Source organism: Adiantum capillus-veneris, chromosome 14 (genome assembly GCF_014529385.1).
Source record: "Adiantum capillus-veneris isolate H3 chromosome 14, ASM1452938v2, whole genome shotgun sequence".
NCBI classification, from domain to species: Eukaryota; Viridiplantae; Streptophyta; class Polypodiopsida; order Polypodiales; family Pteridaceae; genus Adiantum; species Adiantum capillus-veneris.
This window is the reverse complement of record NC_140944.1, coordinates 42,910,000-42,927,855: the sequence shown is the minus strand read 5'-3', so window position 1 is coordinate 42,927,855 and position 17,856 is coordinate 42,910,000.

Here is a 17,856-nt window from a genome sequence, read left to right as displayed (position 1 = left end):
GCTAGAGACTCCTGTCGAGACACCCAGGTTCCCGCGTCAGCGGCGAGAGGGTTTGCCTTACTCCGTCGACTTCAGCGGCGACATCATCTTGGATGATGACGACAAGAAGGTGATTTCGCGCATGCGCGGTCTTTGCTCTCAGGTGTTTAGACACTACATACTAAACACCTAGAGTGAAGTACCGAATGAATTAAAAGACAGAGTCATCAGCATGCTTCATGACGAGTTTCCCGTTCCAACACGGGATGACCGCTTCAATGAAGATGTGATGAAGGTCCGAATGCGTGAATACTGCAAGCATAAGCGTTCCGAAGTGCAAAAAGCAATCAAGCATGGATGGAACATACCAGATTGGCTGGCCAAAGAAGATTGGAAGCATGCAAAGAAAGAAGCACGTGAGAATCCCGACAAGTGGAAGCAACAGAAGGAGGCAACCAGAGAGTGAGTAGAGGCAAGGAGCTCGCACCACTTGGGGAGTGGCGGGTGGGCATCATTTGAGGCTGATTTTGTAAGTGTTTTCTGTTGGGGTATAAAGCTCAATGTGGTCGCCCAGGTAAGTGGGCGGGCTGCCAGGTATGTACACATATTCTTTTGTAAAAACCTAATAAGAACTCACTATGCTCTACACATTACAGTAGAGCTAGTTCACCATATCGTCGTGATCTTCTTCTCGCACTCTCTCTCGCGTCGCACTTCCGCTCGTACTCCTTCAACTGGTATCAGAGCTCAGATCGAGGCTCGGGGCAGCACTGCAGGAGGCTAGAGTCACCAGCTCAGATTGGAGTGAAATTCAAAAGGCGAAGACATGGCCCCAAATCTTGTGGGCAAGCCCAAAGGGCTTGTTGTGCTCAGAATTTCATTCTGAGGTCATCTCGGCCACAGTTCGGCTTCGACAAAGGTCTGCGCAGGCCATTTTTGACTACGTGGTCTTGGCGGGTGCAAATCCGACTCTGCAAATTTGGGGGTTTCGGCCTACGACTTCAGGTGCTGAGGATATCGACACTCCCAGAGTGTTGATTTGTGGCTGTCTACACATCGAAGGACGGCTCACAGTTCTTGGAGGTGTGTCACATACGACACGGGCGCATCTACACACAGTCTGTAGGCGACATCCACTAGTTCATCAGGTAGCTTGTGTTTGCTACTTGATATTCCAGATTTCATCCTGACATTGCAGGTACTTCCACATGGGATGTATTGTCAGAGATGATGTATGTCTGTTGAGGGTTTGCTGGCTGTAAGTCACGTAGCAAACAACCGCCGCAGCGGTTACAACATACAGTGGGAAATTTGTGGATGCATGACTTTGTGGGAAGTCTATGTACTGTCAGATCTACTGTAGCCTTTGTTGAGGGTCGAGTGAGGTTTTATTGAGCTGGGGGATTCTCGAATGTTGAGATCCTTTCGGTGATACAGGTCTTGGAGCGATCCCTCGAGCACCCTTAGATAGGCAGCTAGGATGTATTGACTGTGAGTTAGACAGTTGGGATTGAATCTTTACTTTACTGCCGTTGAGGCATTGTCGCATTCTATGCTTACAAGACAGTGACAAGACAATCAGAGACAGTACAGGTGCAGGACAGGTTTACCCGCAGCTTACAGTGTCAGAGAGACACTGTTTTTGAGCTGTTTTTGGTCTGTTTTTTGAGTACACCAGAGCCATTTTACAAAGGAGACTCTGCTGAAATTTATGCAGAATCTGAAGCTTTTTTGGTTCATTTGACAGGTTGATATTGGTTCAGAGGTCAGTCTACAGGGGAAACTCTGCCGAATTTTTCCAGGAAAGTAAACTACTGTGAAGCGTAGCTATGGCTGAATCACAGGACACTGCTCTTTACAATATCAAGAAGCTGGATGGAACCAATTTCCCATTGTGGAAGAAGCAGATTTGGCATGTGTTGGTACAAAAGAAGTAGATAAAACCTATAAAGCTCAAGGGGATAAAACCAGAAGATATGGACGAAGATGAATGGAGCGAAATGGATTAATTGGCACTTTCTACCATTATGCTGACTTTGGCAGAAAGCGTTTACTTCAATGTAGCAGACGAGATGTCGTCTTATCAAGCATGGTTAAAGCTGAGTGATCTTTATGAGAAGCAGAGTGCAGCTTCACAGGTATACTGGCTTAAGAAGCTTGTTGACTTGAAGATGAAAGAAGGGACACCTATGTCCAATCATCTGAATGAATTCAACACAATATATAGTCAGTTGTCAGTTCAAGGTGTCAAGTTTTATGAACCTGTTAGAGCTATGTTCCTGTTGATGACATTGCCAGAAACTTGGGACATTTTTCGCACAACTTTGAGTAATTCTGCACCTCTAGATGGTTTGAACATAGCAGGTGTAGAAGGAAGTCTGCTTACTGAAGAAACCAATAGAAAGACAATGGACAAAGGCAAAGGAACAGCCTTAGTTGTTAGGGGAAGGACCAAAGAAAAGTACAAAGGTGGAAAGAGGAATCAGTCTCGTAGCAAGTCCCGCAGTGCTAAAGGCAAGAGTGACATAGAATGCTACCATTGTGGCAAGAAGGGTCACATGAAAAGAGACTGCAGAGAATGGAAAGCAGAAAAAGGCAAAGAGAAAGCTGAAGACCATGGTGAGAAGAACAAGTCCTCAGTGAAGATTCAAGAAATAAATGTGACAAACACTGTTGCAGAGGATGACAGTCTAGTGTCAGGAGACATCTACTTCTTGAAAAATACAATGGAAACAGCTCTTCTTACAGCATCTGATGGAAAAGCACTGAGTGATTGGATTACAGACTCAGGGGCATCACTTCATGTGTCTCCAAACAAGGAGTGGTTTACCTCTTATGTGACCACTAAAGATCATGTTCGGCTAGGCAATGGGCAGACATGTGAGATCTTAGGTGTTGGAGATGTTCAATTGAAGTTTCAGAATGGCTCTTCTTTCACACTGAAGAATGTGAGACATGTTCCCGCAATTACAAAGAGCTTGATCAGCACAGGTTTACTTGATGATGTTGGCTACGCCACCACTTTTGGACAGAACATGTGGAAGATATCCAAGGGTTCTATGACAGTAGCACATGGAGTAAATTCTGGAGGACTTTACATGATTTATGTATCAAATGTCTCTAAAAATGTAATCAATGTATTTGAGCAGCCGAACGTTTCTTTGTGGCATAGCCGGTTAGGACATATCCGGTTAGGACATATGTCCAAGAAGGGAATGGAAATCTTGTCTCGTTCTGGTTATTTGCTTGGCTTTTCATTTAATGATTTTGAATTCTGTGAACATTGTCTGTATGGTAAGCAAACACAACAGCCACATAAGCATAGAAGCAGTAGAAGAGATACACAGTTGGCACTTGTTCATAGTGATTTGTGTGGACCTATGCCTAACCTATCTCTAGGGGGAGCTTCTTACTTTATGAAATTTATAGATGATTACTCGAGGAAAGTATGGGTTTACTTTCTCAAGCACAAGGATGAAGCGTTTAGTGTTTTCAAAACGTTTGTGACACTTGTGGAGAATCAGAGTGGCAAGAAGCTTAAATGCTTACGCACTGACAATGGTGGAGAGTATGTTTCAAAGGCCTGTCAGGACTTTTGTGAGTCAAAAGGTATAAAACGTGAACTTACTGCTCCTTACAATCCTCCTCAAAATGGTGTTGCTGAGAGGATGAATAGGACCATACAAGAGAAAGTCAGAAGTATGTTGTCTAATGCACAACTGCCAAATGGGTTTTGGGCTGAAGCTGTATCAACTGCTGTTCATCTTGTAAATAGATCTCCTAGCAAGGTTTTGCAGAAGGATTCAGTGCCATAGATGGTATGGTCAAGCAAAATGCCCTCATACAAGCATCTCAGAGTCTTTGGCTGTGAGGCATATACTCACGTTCCAAAGGAATTTAGGAACAAACTTGAGCCCAAGAGTAGAAAGTGCATCTTTCTAGGCTATGGTAATTCTGGTGAGATGGGGTACAGACTTTGGGATCCCGAATCCAGAAAGGTTGTCCGGAGCAATGATGTTCACTTTAATGAATCCAAATATCATTCTAAACCAGAGAGGGTTGATGAGATTAGAAGAGTTGTCTTCCAAGAAGATGGACCTGCACGTGCAAGACAAAATGTCAGGGCTCAAGAGGAGCAAGGACATGATAGATTGGAACCACAGGTTGTGGCTGAGCTTGAGCCACCTATTGTGCGTAGATCTGGACGTGTCACGCCACCTCCTGATAGGTTTGTTCCATCTATGAACTATGTCATGTTGATTGATTGCAATGAGCCTTCATGTTACAAGGAAGCAGTGTAAATGAAGGACTCCAGGAATTGGCAATTGGCCATGCAGTCAGAGATGACGGCTCTGCATAAACACCAGACATGGAAGCTAGTTAAATTACCACGGGGCAAAAAGGCTCTACCTTGTAAATGGGTTTACAGGTATAAGATCACCGCTCATGATAGTCAGCCAAAGTACAAAGCAAGGCTTGTTGCCAAGGGATTTAAGCAAGAACAAGGCATTGACTTTGATGAAGTCTTCTCTCCGGTGGTCAAGATGACTACATTGAGATGATTTCTTGCATTGGTTGCCATATTAGATTTGGTGTTGCACCAAATGGATGTCAAGACAGCGTTCTTGCATGGTGATTTAGATGTGGAAATTTACATGCAGCAGCCAGAAGGGTTTGTTGAGAAAGGCAAGGAAGATTGGGTATGCCAATTGTTAAAGAGTCTTTATGGCTTAAAACAATCACCGAGGGCATGGTACCATAAATTCCACAAGTTTATGCTTTCTCAAGGCTACAAACGTAGTGAGTTCGATCACTGTCTATATACAAAGAAAGCTAAGGATGGCAGTTGGCTGATCCTTATTTTGTATGTGGATGACATGTTGATTGTTGGCAAGCACTTGGAAGAAATTTCAGCTTTGAAGTCAAAGATGGCAAAATCGTTTGACATGAAATACATGGGTGAGGCAAGTCATATACTTGGTATGCACATTGAGAGAGACAGATCAAAGAAGTTGATTTGGTTATCTCAAACAGAGTGTATTGACAAGGTTTTGCAACGTTTCAATATGGAGAAGGGAAAGGCACTGAGTGTTCCATTGCCACAATATGTGAAACTTAGCAAACAAGATTGTCCTGTGTCTGAGGAAGAACAGGCTGAATTCCATATGCGTCTGCAGTGGGTAGTTTGATGTATGCAATGATTGCCCAGACATTGCATTTGCAGTGGGAGTAGTAAGTCGATACATGTCAAACCCAGGCAAGAAACATTGGGAGGCAGTGAAAGGAATATTGAGATACCTGAAAGCTACAAAGAGTATGCGTATATGCTATGGGAGTCAGGAGCTAAGTGTAAAGGGTTTTACAGACTCAGATTATGCAGGTGACTTAGACAACCGAAGGTCTACGTCAGGGTATGTCTTTACATTGGCTGGTGGAGCAGTATCATGGCGTTCTAGTTTACAAGATTGTGTTTCTCTGTCTGCTACAGAGGCTAAATATGTTGCAACATTAGAGGCATGCAAAGAATCAATTTGGCTTAATCGACTAGTAACAGATTTGGGAATCAAAGAAGAGATGCCTATGTTATATTGTGATAGTCAAAGTGATATACAATTGGCTCGCAATCGAGTTTATCACTCAAAGACAAAGCATGTGGATGTGAAGTATCATTTCATCAGGGAAATGCTCGAGGATAAGAAACTTCAGCTTGTCAAAGTTCACACCACAGAAAATTCTGCTGGTCTACTTACAAAAGGACTTCCCTCAGAGAGCTTTGCGCATTTTCGCAAGCAGTTAGGTGTAGGGTAGTACATCACTTCTCTACATCTCTTGTATATTAGCTTGTATAGTAGCTTCTCTCACACTTAAAGTACCACATTGGACTTTAAGTGGGAGGTTGTTGGGGTATAAAGCCCAATGTGGTCGCCTAGGTAAGTGGGCGGGCTGCTAGGTATGTACACATATTCTTTTGTAAAAACCTAATAAGAACTCACTATGCTCTACACATTACAGTAGAGCGAGTTCACCATATCGTCGTGCTCTTCTTCTCGCACTCTCTCTCGCATCGCACTTTCGCTCGTACTCCTTCATTTTCGCATCTATGTTCGATAGTTTAGGGTTTATGGGATTTGAAATTCTAACATAATGGATTCTTTGCATGTTTTGACAGTGGTCGTTTACAGGACGTGATCCCACACCGTACGAGCGTTAGTACGCAGGCAGGAAGGGCTTAAACGCCCTTATAGACATCATGACTTCTCGCGGCGGCATGGTTAGTATTATGGTTTATTCTGTTCTATTTATTGTATTGTTTTATAAACGTTGCTCGCTATATGTTTATACTTACAAAAAGCTATCTTATTGTTTTTTTTTGCAGAATCCGACAGATACGCCGCTTGGACGCGATGAGACGTCTGATTAGACGACGTCAGTTTAGCCATAGCTAGATAACATTAGTTTCTTTTTGTCATAGCTTATGTATCATGAGACCATGTAACTATGTATTTTTGAAAACCATGTATATTTTTTAAATAATGACAATGGTTTGTAACTATTACATTTGCAATGATTAACAATCAAGTGATTTTGCTGCTGTGTACAATTGTCATTTATTTACTTCCATCAATTCACGCTTGTCATTTTTGTATCTTTATTTTGCAAACAATACGTACTATGGATGATGGAGTTAATGATTATATTGTCTTGTGGGTGACTATTTTGGGTTTGTATTTAACTTTGCACTTTTTTTTCAAAGGTAAATAGACCAATTATGAAACATTCAATATGGTTGATGGGTGGCACTGCCACCAAATTTTGTTAATCTCGGGCGTCGCTATATAAGGCTCTGCGGCTTCGCTATAAGCGTCGCTATCTATGGCCCTGCAGCGTCGCTATAACCGTCGCTATAGGCGTCGCTATATAACAACGCTTATAGCGACTACTATAGCGACGTTCCCGTATTGACGCTAATAGCGACGCTTTTAGCAACGCCAAGGGTTTTAAAAACCCAATGTATTTCCGTCGCTATAAGCGTCACAAGAGCACACAACCTCTTGTAGTGTAATGAGATGACTTTGCAATTTCAAGTTCTGTTACCCATAAGATATAAAAAAAGTTAACATATTGTGAAACCAGGTGTCTATGCAACAATAAAATAGGTTTTTCAAATGTTCAATGTAATTGGCCTTTTGGTGCAGTTAATGAATTGCTTTCAGTTAATTTATGTATTTTAAATATCCTAGGGGGTAGAGATAACTACCAGGTGCAAAAAAAGGGTGGCCACAAGGACGGCCCATCCACCAGTTTTGGATGGCCCATTTGCGCACCCTTGTGGCCACCCTTTTTTGAGCACCTGGTAGGCTTATCTACCCCCCAGGATACTTAAAAAACACAAATTTACTAAAAGCAATTGGTTTTGCATCATTACTTTAGATGGAGCCTTATGGCCACCCTTTTTTTGGCCATTTCAAGCTTTGAATTCCCCATAGGATTTAAAAAAAGTTAAAATATTGTGAAACCAAGTGTCTATGCAACATTAATTTGGATTTTTCAAATGTCCAATGTAATTGGCCTTTTTGGTGCAAGGGTGTACTAGGTAGAGCTAAAGCAAGTGATAGTGTGCTGGAAAACTTAAATTCAGAATTGATTTCACCTTTTCTAATGTCCTTAAGTGTTAACATATGGTGAAATTGCCATAAAAAGGGTGGCCACAAGGCTCCATCTAAATAAATGATGCAAAACCAATTGCTTTCAATAAATTCGTGTTTTTTAAGTATCCTAGGGGTAAGATAAGCCTACCAGGTGCCCAAAAAAGGGTGGCCACAAGGGCGTGTAAATGGGCCATCCAAAATTGGTGGATGGGCCATTTGCGCGCCCTTGTGGCCACCCTTTTTTTTGCTCCTGGTAGGCATCTCTATCCCCTAGGATACTTAAAATACATAAATTAACTACAAAGAATTGGTTTTGCATCATTACTTTAGAGAAACCACTTCTCACTCAAATGTGTTTTATGCTTTCCCCAATATCATGTGCATCCAACTTCTGTTGTGTTGTTACTTCAAGCAAAAAAGACAGCTTATTGAAACATATCACCAATTACAACAATTTTCAAGATTGACAAATCACATTTAGAAGAATTTGCAAGATAGAGAGACAATTCCAAATATTTTTTATTACTTCCAAAACGGTGATTTCACATCATGTATCTGAGGAGTTCATAATTTTTTTGACCATTTTCTGACGCCTATCTTGCGCGTAAAGCAACTCCCCAATCAAGAGGGACTGCGCTATGGCGTTTGGGTCAGTTGAGCCAATGGAATCATGTGTCCCTATCTGGGCAAGCACTTTACCACAAAAGCCAGTGCCAAACGCTGTGCATACAAGGGATCTACACACTAGGAACACAAGATGCGCAGTTTGAGCAATGGTGCTTAAACACAAAAACTTGCTCAAAGCTTTCAATGACCAAGTCATAAAATGGGATTGGGGAGTAAATTCATTATGGATAATGACCACATCGCGCCAGGGGGGAGTTTTCCTAGGTAATGCGCAAGGGAAGCTTGAGGTCCAAAGCCCGTCTGCTTGCCACTCGTTCTTGCAGCAAAATCATCAAGCTCCACGATGTCCTGTCATAAACCGATGAAGGTTGAGAAAAAAGACAATGATAAAATAGTAACATGAAAATTAGGATACAGTTTACCTCCTGCTCCTTGTCGTCCTCCTCCATGTTGCCCTTTGCATCCAAGTCAATGCTCCCATGCACCACAGCTACGAGCTTTGGATCATCAGATGGGAGGTTGCATAATGGCATAGGCATCCTAGCGGCCTCAACCTTGGCTTGCATGGCTTGGAATTATTCCTTAGCCACGTGGAATTATTCCTCAGCCACGTGCATGGCTTTGAATTGGCTTGCATGGCTTGGACTTATTCTTCCTTTGTATTTGGTGTCCTTGAGGAAGAGGATGAAGCGTGACAAAGGGGTGGATGTGGGTGCAGATGCAGAGGCTGTGGAAACATCCATGTCTAGCCTGGGGTGTAAATAGAGAGTGGAGGAGCTCAAGAGTTGCAAAAGTGAAAATAGTGAATGAGTTAGGCGGCCCCTCTTTTATAATGGACCCTTAAAAAAAAAAAAGGCACTTTCACCAAAAAATGATTTCTCATCTCAATGCGAAAGATTATATTCAAAGATATGATTTGTCGAAGCAAATCATGTTGATTACATCGGGGATCATTTTGAACATTGCAAGAGTTACAAAGTTATAAGATCGATAACATAGTTCCATCCATCTCCTAGTCCTGCTCGACCTTCAATTTGTCTTCCATTCTCTTCCCAATCTGCGGACATTCATTACAATAACCATCCAATGATCGACAAACCATGATGTATTGAAAATGTGGTGGAAGGATTCTCACCTTGTGACCTTGTAAATGAAATTGTGCTTGTTGAAGGGCCTCAAAACCCATAATAACCAAATGTTCTCGCACATTACTGAGAGTCCAATGCTTGTTCACTTGGACTGCCGTATCGTTGGACATCTTCTTTGCAATGCCAAAGCTTGCAATAGCGCCGTCTACACTCTGTAAGGGAGTCCACACTCCAAGCTTGCACATGCAAGGATCATAGTGAAATCGTATGTACAAGGAGGTACGGAATTTCAAATAGCACATTCCAATACCTGAAGCTCCAACCTTACAACGATACCGGTCCCCGTTGTGCATGCCCTCCACAAAACCCTAGTCCTCTTCTAAAAGCCTTCCTAATTCTTCGTAATGCACATCTTTACATACAAGCATTGTGGTAGTCTCCACAAATTCAAACTCTTTAAAAATGTGCACAAAACAATGAATAGGCAAACACCAACTCAAGCCCACAGACCTAGAAGCTTTAGAGTATTTCAAAGAGTTTTGGACATCTATTATCATCTTTTTCTTGAAAGATGCTCCCGACCACAAATCTGGCACCGGCCACTCCATACTTAATAAGGAAGTTACTTTGATGGGTTCAAGCGTTCCAAACGCTTGTGTAGAAGTAGGCACAATATAGGAGTGAGAATAAAAGAAAATCCTTCTTTGAACCAATTTGGTTGGGCAAAGATGTGGGAACATTTTTCCTCCAATATCCGCATGTATAGCATTGAATATGCCGGAGAGACTATGTAGTGGCTGCTCCTCCATCAACGTGGATGGAAATATGACTATAAATGCATGACAAATCTTAAGTATGAATCCATAATAACATTACACTATGATTTCACACCTAGCTTTGTATTCTCAAAACATGTACTTACAATGTGTTGGAAATCGAGGTGGTTGTTGCAATTGCATGGTTGACATTGAGAAAACATGTTGCACAATGGCTACGGTCCCCTTGTCTTTGCGGTTCTTGAAGCCAAGGAGCTTTCCTTTCCAATAAAGATCCAAGTTTGTACGATTCCACACACGATGAGGGCCAATAGCAGATGGTTGCATGTATACCCAAGCACCTTTGGTGAACTCTTGTTGCACCCACTCATCATCTATACCTCAAGTGTTGTGGCATGCAAGTGCTGTGACCTCATCCTTTGGCCGCCTTTGCGAAGTAGAGTTGGCCATGGTTGAGCAAAGAAAATTAGGAGGAGGAGCAGGACCTTGCTTGTTGCTACAATGTAGGTGGGATAAAGTGATAGGAGAAGGTGGTTAACCCTTGTGGCAGTGGGAGGAGAAGGTGGATAACCCTTGCTTGGTGTGGCAATGGAAGGTGCTAGGGGAGGAGAGAGGAGCTTCCTTGCTACAGCAATGGAGATGGTGTAGAGAGAGAGAGAGTGTTGGAGTAGAGGATGATGGTTGCAACCAAGGAGGGGTTGGAAAAGGGGTTCTAGAGAGAGAAAATAACTTTTTGCCTAAGGACTACTTTTGGGAGAGCTCTGCATAGTAAAAAAAGATTTTCCAAAAGTTTTTTTAAAAATTTGAATTTTAGGATTTTTGGGTGCATGTTTTGACTTTTTGAGGTCAAAAAAGATTTTTTTGACCATAAAATAGATTTAGGGGGGGTTTTAAGAAGATAAAATTTGAGTTTTGAAAATTTTGAAAAATTTCAAAATTTTGGGATTTTTTCAAAACCAGATAAAAAAGGAGGGAAGTTGGAGGTTCCATATGGCCCAACCCTCCCCCTCCCCCCCCCCCCCCCCCCCCCCCCCTTACCCCACCCTCTCACTAAGGAAGAGCCCATTTTAAGAAGTGTAAGACTACTTTGTCCCCCCACATTTTTGAGGGCATAGAGTGTGTCCACCACCCTCTTCTCATTGGCTGTGGCCTCTAATTAACCTTAATCCCAAAGGGCCCCTAGAGGGTTCATACTTTTCCTAATGCAGCGCAGATTTTGAAGTTGATTGTTATTGGGGAGATAGAGATAGAGAGAGGAGGAGGGAGAGCAAGAAAGACAGCGAGAGAGAGAGAGAGAGAGAGAGAGAGAGAGAGAGAGAGAGAGAGAGAGAGAGAGAGAGAGAGAGAGGACACTGGGGAGATAAGAAAAAAAGAAGAAGAGAGAGTAATTTTCTTGATCTTCTTTTGTGAAATTTGTCAAGAGTGAAGAGCTTGAGGGTAAGAGGGGCCATGCCACCGCCGAAGGCGGCGCCGTTTTACTAGGGGCTCATAAGATCTTTTCAAGAACTGCCATGCCATGTGGAAGACTTTGGTCTTAAAAAAAGTTTGAGATTTGTCCATATGGCCAAATCTTCAAGACATTGGTGATTCCCAAATTCGCTCTAATGTCTTAAATTCTCTAATATGGTGTTCAAGTGATGAGAGGTAAAGCAAGATCTTGGTACAATGTGCTGAATGGAGAGCCTAGGTAGGGGTTGTAGGGGTTGCTGGCTTTGTGAGCTTGGTTTCTTCATCACTTTTGTCACCATTGTCTCCTAGGGCGAGAAGCTATGCCGATGCCAAAAAGATAGGAAGCAGGTGCATGCATTGGATCGTAGGGGGCGAATCAGCCAGACACCCCTTCCTTGGACAAACCCTCGCCTCAATGACACTACACACCTAAGCATTCCTTGAAATGAAACACACCCAACATTTCCCCCCCCCCCCAAGGACTAAGTGATATTGATGTGGGAGGGTGGAATCTATGGTGAAGGGGATTATGGACCGTAGATGTTGGCGATGGCACGAAAAGTAATTTAGGGTACCCTAGATTACAAAAAGTAACCTCGGGTACCCTAGATTACTTTTGATGCCTCCGCTTTGCACACATGTTTTATGTAAACTTGGGTGCCCCTTCTTCAGAAGCAATTGCAAGACGAAGTGGTTAAAACATGTGCCTCACAAGGGTTAGATCACGTGCTCAAATTTCACGGATGCAAAAGGATACCCGAAATTACTTTCGAAATGCGGGTACCCAAGATTACTTTTTATAATCTCGGATACCTTAAATTACAAAAAATAATCTTGGATATGGTAGTGTGGTATGTGGCCATATCGGCCTTAGTGTGAATGTCCTTGTAACTACCTCCAACTACCTCTCATGCTAATATAAGGAGGTGCCCTCTCAAGGTAGAGGCAGACTCACTTTGAGCCTAATCCTGTGCACACCACATTGGTGGAGGAGACGGGCATTAGGCGGGTTCTTTAGAGGTTTCGTTTTCAGTTTCTTGGTGCACTGCAATAGAGTAGGCAGCTATGGCGACCTTCTTGGTTGACCCGGGGTAGTGATTTCAGTTTGCATCCTCACTGCTCGCTTTCTTGCTAATCTGCTCCCGCCATCAGACCTCTAGTGTGTGAGACCCCGTCGGCAGGAAGCCCCCCTTCTGCTCCTATACTGTGCCGTCAATTTTGCTAATCCATTGTAGCACCCAACCACGTCATCATTTACCCTAGCTTCTCGCTACTGCGTGCTACCTCCGAGTCCTCTGCTCTTGATTAACATCCCATTTGAGCCGCAGCCCCAGTCTTGCCTCACACTCTTGGTGTACCTTCACCTTACCTTCATGCATGGCTTTCCTGTTCGACACATGGTGATACCGCTTACATTTCCCCCAGTTATCATACCCTCGCAATTTCTACTAAAGCTGAGAATTGCGTTTATGGAGAAGCTCCTTGATTGCTCTATCTCTTGTCGCAAATCCTGAGCCGACATTGTCCAATCATGCATCAAGGTCAAGGCCACGTCTTGCTGTGAATCAACAGCACACACTGCTGCGTCTGTGGTTCTTGTCGTTCCAAGCTCAGCTAATGATGGCGGTGGTGTTCCTCTCAACAACAACAACAGGAAACAGCAAAGTATGGAGAGGTCGATGGTGCGTAGGAGCATGGCAAGCGCATCATCATAAGGAGGCAATATGTCTGATGGAGTTGGGGGTCAGTATGGCACAGAGGGGTCGCGCCATGGCAATGAATTAGCTGCACGTAGAAAGCGACTTGCAGCTATGCAAGCCCGAAATAGTTTATATTGCCCTTCAACACACCCTGCTCTTGTTCAGCCCCTTTTATTGCAAGAACCCTCTCTCATGGAGCTTTCGGGATCACGCCTGCAAGACAGTCCCATCAAAGCAGTGGCTAGCTTGTTAATGCATTTGGATTTTGGCGAGTGTTTTCCTGCGACAACCTACACTGAACATGCTCTACACAACCGATTCTCTTGGGATATTTTGTAGTTTGCCGTTGGTTTTCAAATGTTCTTGTTTTGAGCATGCTCTAAAAGACGGGAGTTGCTGCACCTTGACTGTTGCAGAGGTACCTGATCTTCTAGTCTTGTTGGTCATGAAACAGAGTGTCAATCGTGAAGCTCAACTTTTCATTGTGTTTGTTAGGAAATAAGACGTAGCTAAATAGATAATTGAGTAGATTACTTAATGGAGAGAGACAAATTTATATACACGAGATTATAGAGGAGAGAGAGAGAGAGAGAGAGAGAGAGAGAGAGAGAGAGAGAGAGAGAGAGAGAGAGAGAGAGAGAGAGTACACACGATATACATGGTTCACCCAATGTGGGCTACGTCCACGCGAAAGCAGCCACTCAATGGCTTTAGTACTTCAAAACAAGAAGTAGTTTACAAAGGGATTATACCCTTAATGGAGCTCCCGCCTTGCTTCACTCTCACCACCTCACACTCACCTTGTTGCATCAACTTCACACTATGAAATGTGTGTAGAAATGGCCTCCTTTTATAGGCCAAAAGGGCTTCCCTCTCTTATGAGAGACAGCCATGTGTAGCCGTCCTTGTGCGAATAAGTCCAAATCGGACCCTCCAATCCGCCCATGTGTGGCCGCCCTTGAGAACACAAGTCCGCTTTTGAATTCGGCCACCGGCCATTGACTTCCGACCACTGGCCACCGGCCATTGACATCCGACCACCGGCCATCGACCATTGACTACCGGCCACCGGCCAACCGACCAGTTGTTTTTCGACCACTTTCCGGCCGCCGCCCGGCCATAATATTCCGGCGAAAAAAAAAAGTCTAGGGGGCCTCCGCCCCCGAGGCCTTTAAAGTTGCCTCTGATTCTTGTCCGTGAAAATTTTGGTTTCCGGTGAGTGATTTTCCTTAACGCACGATGGCTTCTCCTCATAATGGGGGCCTTACAAATGTGCGCTTTTACCACAGAAAATTACAAGGGTAAATCAGGCTCCATACTTAACAATCTCCCACTTGGAGACTGATCTCCAAACCAAACCTGTGACTGCTTTCCATTCTGGCTTCTTATCCTTGAATGCCGATTGAAGATGAGCAAAAGCTCAACTTCTCCTTGTTGACCACCTTTGTAAACATGTCTGCAGGATATTCACTTGTATGCACCTTTCCTAGCTTTAGTTGTCCCTCTTACAAAAGAGTGCGTATGAAGTGATATCTCACCTCAATGTGCTTTTTCCTTGAATAAAAGGCTGAGTTCTTCGCAAGATGGATAGCGCTTTGGCTATCACTGTACAAGACACAATTGTCTTGTTTGAATCCAAGCTCTTCTAAGAATCTGTGAAGCCACAGAATTTCTTTGCTTGCCTCAGTCATTGCTACATACTCTGCTTCCGTGGTAGAAAGTGAAACCACTTTCTACAGCTTTGAAGCCCAGCTTACTGCTGTGCCTCCAACCGTGAACACATAGCCAGTAGTGCTCCTTCGAGTATCTTTGTCACCTGCCATATCTGCATCAGCATACCCTTCTAGAAAAATATCAATTCCTCCAAAATACAAAGCATTTGTTGTTGTCCCTTTTAGATACCTAAGTATCCACTTCACAGCTTGCCAAGCTCTTTACCTGGGTTGTCCATGAACCTACTCACAAGTCCCACTGCATGTGCAATGTCTGGCCTTGTCCAGACCATAGCATACATTAGAGAACCTACCGCTTCAGCATATGGAACTTTAGACATATAGGCTATCTCCTCTTGTGTCTTTGGACACATATCCTTCGTTAGTTTAAAATGACCAGCCAAAGGTGTAGAAACTGGTTTTGCATTTTGCATTGCAAATCTTTCTAGTACCTTCTTGATGTAATCTTCTTGAGATAGTTTTATTGTCTTCTTCGTCCTGTCCCTTGATATTTTCATACCAAGTATCCTCTTTGCAGCACCTAAATCTTTCATTGAAAAAGATTTGGACAGCTCCTCTTTTAGGTCTTTGATGTCCTGCATGTTAGCACTTGCAATCAACATGTCATCAACATACAACATTAGGATGATGAATTTCCCATCTCCCAAATTCTCCGTGTAGACGCAGTGATCCGAGTTGCATCTTGTGAATCCATGATCCAACATCCATCGATCAAACTTCAAGTACCATTGTCTTGATGCTTGCTTTAAACCATACAAGCTCTTCTTTAATCTGCAAACCATTTTCTCCTTACCTTTTACTTCATACCCCTTTGGTTGAAGCATGTAGATTTCCTCCTCTAAGTCACCGTGAGGGAATGCCGTATTTACATCCATTTGCTCGAGATTTAGATCATGAGCATCCACAAGGCTTAAGACAAGCCTAATTAAGTTCATTTTTACAACAGGAGAAAATATTTCATTGAAGTCAATACCTTTCTTTTGAGAAAAACCTTTTACCACAAGCCTAGACTTGTACCTTTTCTTCCCACCTTCTTCTTCCTTTAGCTTGTACACCCATTTATTTTGAAGTGCCCGCTTACCTTTAGGCAACTCAACCAACTCCCATGTTTGGTTGCAATGTAGTGAGTCCATCTCCACTTGCATGCTCTTCGTCCATTCTTCTTTGGATTCATGTTGCATAGCTTCTTCATATGATTCACTACAAGAGGCTATTCATATTAGCGACGCTCACACAGCGACGCTCAAAAAAAAATTTCCCGGCGTCGCTATGAGCGTCGCAAATTTACAAAGAAATTTGCGACGCTCATATCGACGTCGGCTGGGCTAAAAAAATAACCGAGCGCGCCCAAAAACGCAGATCTCAGATCTGAGTTTTTCGGTGCCCTCAAGCAAGGAGCAGGTAACGCTCTCCCTCACTCTCTCTCTCTCTCTCTCTCTCTCTCTCTTTTTCTTCTCCACATACACACACACACACACACACACGAGGAGAGGAAGGAGAGTCAGGTATGCTCCTTCCCTCTCCTCATTCTCATGTTCCCTTCCCCTCTTTCTCTCTCCCTCTCTCTCTCTCTCACACACACACATACACACACACATAGTGTTTTTGTGAGAGAGAGAGAGAGAGAGAGAGAGAGAGAGAGAGAGAGAGTACAAACAAAAATAAAAACGCACACACACATACATAAACAAAGAATGCACACACACATTGAAAGAGAAAAAGAGAGAGAGAGCATGCATAAACAAAAAACGCATGCATTGAGAGAGGAAAAGAGAGAGAGAATATGCATAAACAAAAAACGCACACATTGAGAGAGGAAAAGAGAGAGAAAACATGCATACGATCCAAAAAAACGCACACACATTGAGAGAGAAAGAGAGAGAAACTAATTTAACGTCGTAGGAAACTAATTAAAATTAAAAGACCTAAAGATCTAGCCGACGAGGAGTTGAACTCAAGACCTATTATTCAAGAGGGAAATGGCATAATCAATCTATCATACTTGGCATGGGTGATAGAAAGGTTATACCATTTATCTCTTTTTATTGGCACACACACACACGCGCACACACACAAGAAGAAGAGAGTTATAACGTCGTAGGAAACTATCTTAAAAGACGTTAAAGATTAGGTTATATGTAGACTTACATTAAATTAGATTTAGGTTTATTTTTAACTAGATTTATGTTTATTTACGCTAGATTTAGATTTACGTTATATTAGATTAGATTTAGGTCTCCATAGATTGCGATGCCTGCATGAAGCGGGTGAAGAAAGCCCTCAATGGAATATAGGGTATTGCTGCCTTCACTCATGGTGGGCTCCGTCGATCCAAAAGTACTGGTGAAATGTCTTCAGAAGATAGGGAAGAAGGTGGATCTTCAGGGCGGCAAGAGTCACTACATCCCCGACACAATGACTATCTAGACAACCTCTAGTCATTCAACAACAACTTCAAAGTTAGTAACAAGAGCAAGAACGGTCTAAAGGGCCAATTGCTGTCGTTAGATGTGGATGGAGATGAGGCAGCGTCACCGCCGGAAGTTAACTCTCACATCTTTAGTGATGAGAATGCCAACTCTTGCCGAGTTATGTGAAAAATTATGTGTTAAATCAGTTTTAAGGTTCTTATAATCCCTGTTAGTTTAGTTCTTTGTTTTTAATATAACATAATTTACGTTAGATTTAGATTTATGTTATATTAGATTAGACTTAGGTTTATTTAGGTTTACACACACACACACACACACACACACACACACACACACACACACACACACACACACACACACACACACACACACACACACACAAGAAGAAGAGAGTTTTAACGTCGTAGGAAACTATCCCAAAAG